At 33.6% G+C, this 8,856-nt stretch overlaps 1 protein-coding gene across 1 annotated transcript in view; it reads right to left on the bottom strand.

Moving 5' to 3' along the window:
• snrpe (small nuclear ribonucleoprotein polypeptide E) overlaps window positions 1–8,856 on the bottom strand; it is a 148,066-nt gene that overhangs the window by 13,263 nt on the left and 125,947 nt on the right. The window lies entirely within an intron of this gene.

Here is an 8,856-nt window from a genome sequence, read left to right as displayed (position 1 = left end):
AGTAGTTTAGCTGAAACAGAAAAATTACTGTAGAAGACGTTTAAGGCCCCGGTAAACTTCAAACAAAATCGAAGAACGAACTGATATGACGTCATTTTGAACAAAATCAGGCTGATACTAAGTTTGTTTTGAGTTTGAGTGTTTTGAGCTGACCAAAGTGAACTTTCTGGGGGAGTTCATTCTGGCCCCTAAACACCTTTGAGTTTCCATTGGTCCGTGGGCTCTTGTGCATTGCAAACATGATACTTGACTCTGAACTGCTGCTAATCATTATTCTTTTGTCTATAATATTCTGACTGTTGGTGCCCATCTCACACCTAGATTTCCTACAGCTCATCATTTAATCATTGTTGTGTTAAGGGGATACGCACGAGCATCGCGAGTCATGTTTACATTCATCTGTGGAATGGATGTCGGAATGTTTGAAAACAGTATAACGTCACTAGGTCTTTTCGAACTTCTTTTTGCCCCCAAACGTAGAACGAAAACGAACTTTGTTAGAAGTATACTGGGGCCTTTACGCTGATGCCTACTATAGCGCCCCTTGTGGCAATGCTGACATATTTCATATGACAATGCATGAAATCAAACTAAGCTGTTTATGTACTTATGTAGAAATGTTTTTGGGCTTATTATCAGCACAACAAGGTTCTTGAATGCTAGACTGTTCAAACAAATAAGCTGCACTATGTGACAAGGAATAACTAAAGCACATTATAGGGAACAACATGTATTTTAGTTCCACGAAGCTCACCGTTAATTCCATTATTACAAAATGCACAGCAACGACAATCTGCCTTTTAAAGCCAACAGGACCAAACACCCACTGAATGATCTAAGCCAACAACATATATGCACAAACACACATTCAGAGACACAGTAAATCAGTGTTTGAAATAGAAACAGATTTAGCAGTCTCCCTATAACAGTGTCTTGAGATATTTTTAGGGTATTTACAGGGTTGCTAATTAATCTACTTCTATTTTAGCATGATCATTGAGTAATACAGCAGAGGTCTTGTTAATAAATCTAAGTGTTAACTTTAGGATATTATTTGTGCATACCTCACTGCATTAGTTGTTTAGGAGGTGTTATGTGAACAGATTTTGGTGGTTTGTATCATGAATATTGTTGGTTGTTTTTCTATCATTCTGGTCAAAGGTAACTTGCACTGCTGTAGCACATACATGCAATCCTTATTCTATATATTAACAGGGTCTTCAGCAATTTACAGTAGCATCAAGTACTTTGTCTTTAAAAACCCCTTTGAAAATAGGTAGTTTTATTACCAAAAAAAAATGCCCCAACATGACCAAAAACTCCAAGGATTTCATGGGGTTTTTAATTCTATACTAATAAGTATTATAAGATACTAAGTGTGTTTACATGCATAACAATCCTGGCAATGCAAGAAACGTTTACATGAGTTTAGAAATGGTTGGATTGTGGCTTAAACAGTTTATGACCTTCAACTGATAAAAGAAAACCATTTGTGTGTTAACATGACTTTACATGCTGCTGGGTTATTAAGCATAATCAGTTTAAGACTGTGCAAGTAAACACACTCATTGTCAGTACGAGGTTCAGAGATGCAGTATTTTGAATCGAAATAAAGTTGAAAAGCCTTTAGGGAAGTCATCATAGCTGTGGCCAATATCATTAAATTATGTTTACTTTTTTTCTATTATGATATTTTCACTTAGCAATTTGCTCTCATTTTGTTAGAATAATGTCTTGGATGCACATAGCAATAAAATGAAGCACTGTTATATGTGGTTTTCTACAATGCTTGTACATTTGTGGTTTTACCATTAAATGAACTTGTCTCCTGCTCTGGTCTTCTTGCTTCGTTGTTTCTTGGTTGAAATGCACTCTTATCTGAGGGAACAACCGTTGGGTCCAAAATTGCATCATAGGCTAGAAGTTACTGTAAAAATTCATAAATTGTGTGGGGGAGACATGAAATTCGTCCCCCGCACTTTTTCTGACAAGTTTGTTCGTATAGAGGTTTTTAAGAGCTGGTGTGAATAAATATAGATTTAAACTCAAAGAAACACGATAGTCTGCAAATGAGCTGGTGTTTTTTTCTGACCCTGAAGGCGAAATCAATATCACGGAGCGCTAAACACTCCTGCAGTGTGTGTGTGTGTGTGTTTCATTCATACTCGAAGCCGGAGGGCGCTCTCGCGCAGAAAGCGTCCACCTATCGCTGTATGAAAACAATTGTTTTCGGTTTTGTTTTTTTAAAGTCCGAAAAAATCTCCAGCAGGTGATAAATAAAGTATATGAACAATGTAGTGCTAATTGACATAGCATTTATTACAGTATAGAAACTATTCTGCCTTATTATGTGATAAAAAGTGTTTGTAGTATATAAACAAATCGATATTTGTTATGCCTATATTGTCCAGCAGTTATATATTTCCAAGCCAATTAAAAGCTAGAGATTAGAGAAAAATTAAAGTTGCCTATAGTATCCACTACCAGTCAGAAGTTTTTGAACAGTAAGCTTGTTAATGTTTTTTAAAAAAAAGTCTCTTCTGTTCACCAAGCCTGCATTTATTTGATCCAAGTAGGCTAGCTACTACAAATCAGTGAAATTTTGAAATATTTTTACTAGCCTATTTAAAATAGCTGTTTTCTATTTTAATATATTTCAAAATGTAATTTATTGAGATTTCAAAGCTGATTTTTTTTTCATCATAACTCCAGTCAAACAATCCTTCTGAAATAATTCTGATATACTGATTTGCTGCTAAAAAAAAACAAACAAACAAAAAACCCTTGTATTATGATAATGTTGAAAACAACGGAGTAGAATCTTTTCAGGTTTCTTTGATGAATAGAAAGTTCAGAAGAGGAATCATGTACAAATCATTGTAAAATGATGTCTTTATCATCACTTTTGATCAATTTAAAGAATCCTTGCTAAATAAAATTATTAATTTCTATAATTTATTTAAAAAAAAATCACATAAAAGCTGATCTGTGGATCATTCTAGTTATCAAAGAATGCTGAAAAAAATTACTCATATGTTTTAAATATTGATAATCAGCAAATCATCATTTTATGATAATTTCTGATTAATGTGACACTGAAGACTGAAGGAATACACCTTTGATCAGAGGAATAAATTACCTTTAAAATTCAAATAGAAAACAGCTATTTTAAACAGTATAAATATTTCAAAATATTACTGTTTTTGCTGTACTTTGGATCAAATAAATGCAGGCTTGGTGAGCAGAAGAGATTTCTTTGAAAACATTAAAAATCTTACTTTTAAAAAAACTGTTGACTGGTAGGCTATATAGATTACAGAAATGTTATATCGTAATGTTTTATGTGTCTGTGTGTGTGTGTAATTTCTGTCCCCCTCACTTCTGAAAAGATGGCTACGCCCCTGACTGCAGAGATGCAGTTAAAAAGTGCTGCAGTTCTTCTTCACAGTTTATCTGCAAAATGAGGCTAGTGCATGTGTTATTGTGCTTGGAAGACTTGGCCAGCTTTCCAGAAAGTAGTTAAGCAGTCTTAATTTCAACTAATACTGTCACAGAATTTATCAGCTATAAGAAATTATATTGGTGAATCATTACAGTACACACATGCATACAATTGATGTATCCTTCCAGAAAACACAAATGATAAGCATCATGAGCAAACAGCAATTTATAATTGTAAATTTGTAGCTATGTCCACTCATTCACTTCGTTTCATCCTGTGCTCCAGTGTGAGTACAAACTGAGTGTCTGCAGTGTCCGATTTGTGAATTGTTCGTTTGATCGAACCAATTTGTGTGCAAATTAGTGATGGGTCGATGGAAAGATCAATTTCTGACCATACTCCAAACCATTATCATTATAATACAGGCAGGGAGCCAAAGATAAATGATAAGAAACAAGAAATAGTCTACCTCTCGATTCGTTTATTTGTCATGTGACAAACGTAAAACGAACACATAACGTACTGTAGTTCATATAAATGAAGGACACGGAGAATAAAAGTCTGCAAAATGTATCTAGTGCTGGTGTGTTAAATGGAGAACTGCATTTCTATTTTATATTAAGTTTTTAGACCTTCCTCAAAGTCTTCAAGATGCCGTTTCAAACCAGCCTGACAATGAGGTGTTTAACCGGTTGGCCACTAGCTGGTTTCCCGACCTGGCTTGATGAAAAGTTACTAAAAGCCATCAGACCAGCTTTACCGTGCTGGAAAACCAACTATAACTGTTACATTGTTGTCTCGTGTGTGCAGGTTGTGAATATGAAATACAGCGATGGAAAGAATCAATGAATTTGAACCAGTTCATTGAAACGAACCGACTCACTCAAGTGAATCGTACTGATAACTCTTCTAGTTAGTAAGCCTGCATTTATACTGTTCACCACATGGTGACACTGTTAATCAGTTTATGTACTATGCTGTACAAATACCGTTTGGCTCTATATTAATATGTAGCCTACTTATTAGTTAAAGTTATGACATGAACTCTAGAAGTCCTAGTAATAGCTGGAACATCCGGAATTCTGCATTGCACTCAGTTTTATCAGCAAACTTGCATTCTTTTTTTAACAGGCACATCATTTTTGTCTAAAGTGAAACAAATCTCTAAACTCTCAGTTGTGAATCACTCCCTATTCTGGACATGAAGGCGCCCCGAGGGCACACATGGTGAAATGTTCTGGGGCTGAAGTACCTTTTTAAGGCTACTCTGTGACCAAAGCTTCCTGTGTGAGGTGCCTCCTGGCTCCATCAGCCTGGTCAGTATTCTGATCACGTGACCTCGGCGAGCTCATGACCACCGGGAGGCCGTCAGGGGCGACTTTTGCACCTCAGTGGAGAATTTTCCACATTAGTAGCGTTAAGCTATCTGCCGCACACCTCTGAATGTGTTAAAGCAGAGCTTTAATGAAGTTTAAGTGTAAGAACAATAGGGTAAAATTTAGCAAAGACTGTCTGAAGTGGAAAATGCTTACACTCTTTGCTAAACTAGCACGCTTATGACTCAGAATGGGGAACAAATTATATGATTTTCTACTATTTCAGAAAACATGATTGCAACAAGCACAGTTAGAAATAATATTCTGTTATATTTAATAACAAATCGAACGGTCTGATATAACACAATTTTCATTCCTCATATTGAAACAAATAGAAGGCATGCTACACGCTGAAGCTAAGTAAAGTCACATAATGGGATTTGCGAGCTTGAATCTGATATGTAACTCTTGCTGAGTTTGGGGGTGGAAAGAGTAGCTGGAAGAAAAATAAAGCAAACGTCTTTATCTACCAAGAAGGTATTTGTCATAATCATGATGTAGGGCTAAATTTGTGAATCCTAACCACCTGGGATAATCTTTAAATCTGGACAGATATGAGAGTTTGTCTCTGAAAATGGAATATAGTATTATCGTTGCTTGGTGCTATATTTGAAGTTTGCATCAAACTTGGGTGCATAGTTCGTCCAGCACCTCATGAAAGAAGATGCTTCAAATCGCATGGATGTTTGAGGAGTGCTATTACTTTTCTAAACCACTGGACATCATTTAAGTCTGGTATATGATAAAATAGGAAAGATGGTTTTAAGGAGAAGCCCAAACTGTCACATACTGTTGCAGACATTCAGAAAACCCCAGCAAATGCTTAAGAAACATGCTTAAAATAACCATTAAAAAACTTAAGTTTATATATATTGTTTATTTGTATAATTTATTAAGTTTTAGTTTTATATTTTTTTCATACTGGTTATAATATAATCATATGTATTTATTTTATATATTTAAAGTATGATACTTTACACAAACAGAGGTATTATATGTAAAATATAAGCATACCCTATATATATATATATATATATATATATATATATATATATATATATATATATATATATATATATATATATATATATATATATATATATATATAGTTTAATGAACAATTTAATTACTTTTAACATAATTGAAATATTTAATTTAATTTAATAATATTTATTTATTTTAAATAATTAAAATTTTATATTTTACACGTCCTTAAACTAATATACCAGCAGGACAAAGGTATGAACTGCATAGCCACTAGGCTAGTGAATGATTTTATATATAATGATACTTATTTATAATATCTTATACAGAGGTGTGATATCTCATATTTATTATTTACATAATAAACATATATATAAATGACCAAAAGTTTGGACACACCTTCTCATTCAAAGAGTTTTCTTTATTTTCATGACTATGAAAATTGTAGAGTCACACTGAAGGCATCAAGGGCTATTTGACCAAGAAGGAGAGTGATGGGGTGCTGCGCCAGATGACCTGGCCTCCACAGTCACCAGACCTGAACCCAATCGAGATGGTTTAGGGGTGAGCTGGACCGCAGACTGAAGGCAAAAGGGCCAACAAGTGCTAAGCATCTCTCGGGGAACTCCTTCAAGACTGTTGGAAGACCATTTCAGGTGACTACCTATTGAAGCTCATCAAGAGAATGCCAAGAGTGTGCAAAGCAGTAATCAAAGCAAAAGGTGGCTACTTTGAAGAACCTAGAATATGACATATTTTCAGTTGTTTCACACTTTTTTGTTATGTATATAATTCCATATACAATTCCACATGTGTTAATTCATAGTTTTGATGCTTTCAGTGTGAATCTACAATTTTAATTTTTCTGGTCTGTACTATATATATATATATATATATATATATATATATATATTATATTATAATATTTAACACAGACAAAAGTGTGATATCACATCACATTAACTGGTGGTACTGTATATTTATGTATATTTAGAGTTTAAGGTCATTTTTATTTGCTCAGCCTACACACTGAGTTAGATCCTTGCATGTTCTTTGTTGACTGGGTAATGACCAAAGGTTTTACTCACACTGACATCTGAACTTGATGACTGCAAGGTGACCATGTACAGTATGTCCTCAAATTGCATAAATGTAAAATTAAACCTCAGACTTCTCTAAACTATAGTCAACAGGGACAAGAACATGTTAAATCAGCAGTTATGGTCGAAACTGATGAGGTTTTAAAAAATGAAAATAAATAAATAAATAAATAAAACCTTGAAACATTTTATTTTTGATTGCGAGTAAAAGTGAGTTTATCTTCAGAGTAAATGGCCAGTATTCTAGCTCTCTCATTGGTATTATTGTAATTGGTAAAATAGTTTTTTTCATGTGGTCTTTCAAGGTAAACAAGGTCAGGAGGTACATTTCTGCACACCAGTATGTAGTAAGACACCCGGTTCCCCACGATCAGATAATGCCATCAGAAATATGGGCAAATATGGGTTTGTTGTCAAGTATGCAAAGCAAACAGTTCATGTTTCCAGTAACTCATGACACTAAAGCTGAAAGGAGGGCATGTCAGGAAGGCCAGCGGGAGTTGAACATACGTCAGATGCTATTATTTATTCAGAATGATGACCATGTAACTCATAGAGCTGAATTAATGAAAAATAAAATGCATTGAAAAAAGCATTAAATACTGTACATGCTAGTGTAAAGGAACATGGTTATTACTGTTAACGAAAATAAAACCATACAAATGTAATTCCTTGAAATAAACTATATATATATATATATATATATATATATAATTCGGTTTGGAAAAATTAATTTTAGAAGACAAATTCAGATGGCACTTTATTTTGCATGAACACATCATATATATATATATATATATATATATATATATATATATATATATATATATATATATTATTTCAGATAGTTGCTAATCTTGTTTTCATTTAGATGAAGATGATCTACTAAAATAACTAAAATGGAATTAAAAATGAATAAAAACTATATAGACATATTTAAAACAACATTTAAACTATATAGACAAATGTAAAAAAAAAAAAATAATTACTAAAATATTAATAAAATCCTTGACTACCATCTCAATATTAAAATAGCATGATGGTTAATATATGAGGTCTGTTGTTATGAAATTATTAAAAAATTTTTTTTTTTTTTTTTTTTTTTTTTTCGTAAATGGTGTATGAACTTAGGCCCAGAATAAACAGATGTAATCTGTAAAATCAATTCTTGCTGTTCTTTCAATGCAATCGAAATGCGGGCAGTTATGTAATTTGTGGCATTGGACCTTGTGCCAAATGTCATCTCAAATGTGAGCTGTGTTCACCCTGTTCTGAAATAGAGAGACCCCTTTTACATAAGAGTATTTACACATTTGGGAAACTTTTTTTTTTTGTAAAGGTTTACGATTTGTAGTGGCATGATATAAGGTGTATATAATTTAAAGGGATAGTAACTCCAAAATTAAAATTCTGCAGAAGTATATACAGAATGTAAACCTGTATAAGTTTCTTCCTATGGAAGTGAATGGCTACCGTCAACTGTTTGGTTGCCAGTATTCTTTAGAATGTCTTTTTTTGAAGTCACAAGAAAGAAACAGTTTGGAACGACTTGAGGGAATGATGACAGAATTTTCATTTTTGGGGTGAACTGTCCCCTTAAGAGACAATTTACACTGTTTAGCTGCTTTAATACTAAATGAGTACCCAATTATACACTTTAGTAACAGACTGTCCAAATCCAAGTGAACATTCCTAAGACGAAGACACAAAAACAAAGCACAGTGGACTGATCTGGCAGAGATATCCAGAGAGTTGCCAGGAGAGAGTATTGGTCATAATGCTGTTGCTATGGATGGATTTGTTAAGTTGGCTCATCTCTACATCAGCAATGAGTGAAAACACTTCAATACTTTTCTGGTTTTTAGATTTAGATGCATAGGATTATCACTTGACTAGAGCAGGCTGCTCTTATATCAGACCTAGAGAGCAAAAATGATGAACCCTGACTACCGAG

This window comes from Carassius carassius, chromosome 44 (genome assembly GCF_963082965.1).
Source record: "Carassius carassius chromosome 44, fCarCar2.1, whole genome shotgun sequence".
In the NCBI taxonomy this organism is placed as follows: Eukaryota; Metazoa; Chordata; class Actinopteri; order Cypriniformes; family Cyprinidae; genus Carassius; species Carassius carassius.
The sequence above is the reverse complement of the archived record's forward strand: the minus strand, read 5'-3'. Positions and strand labels throughout refer to the sequence as shown.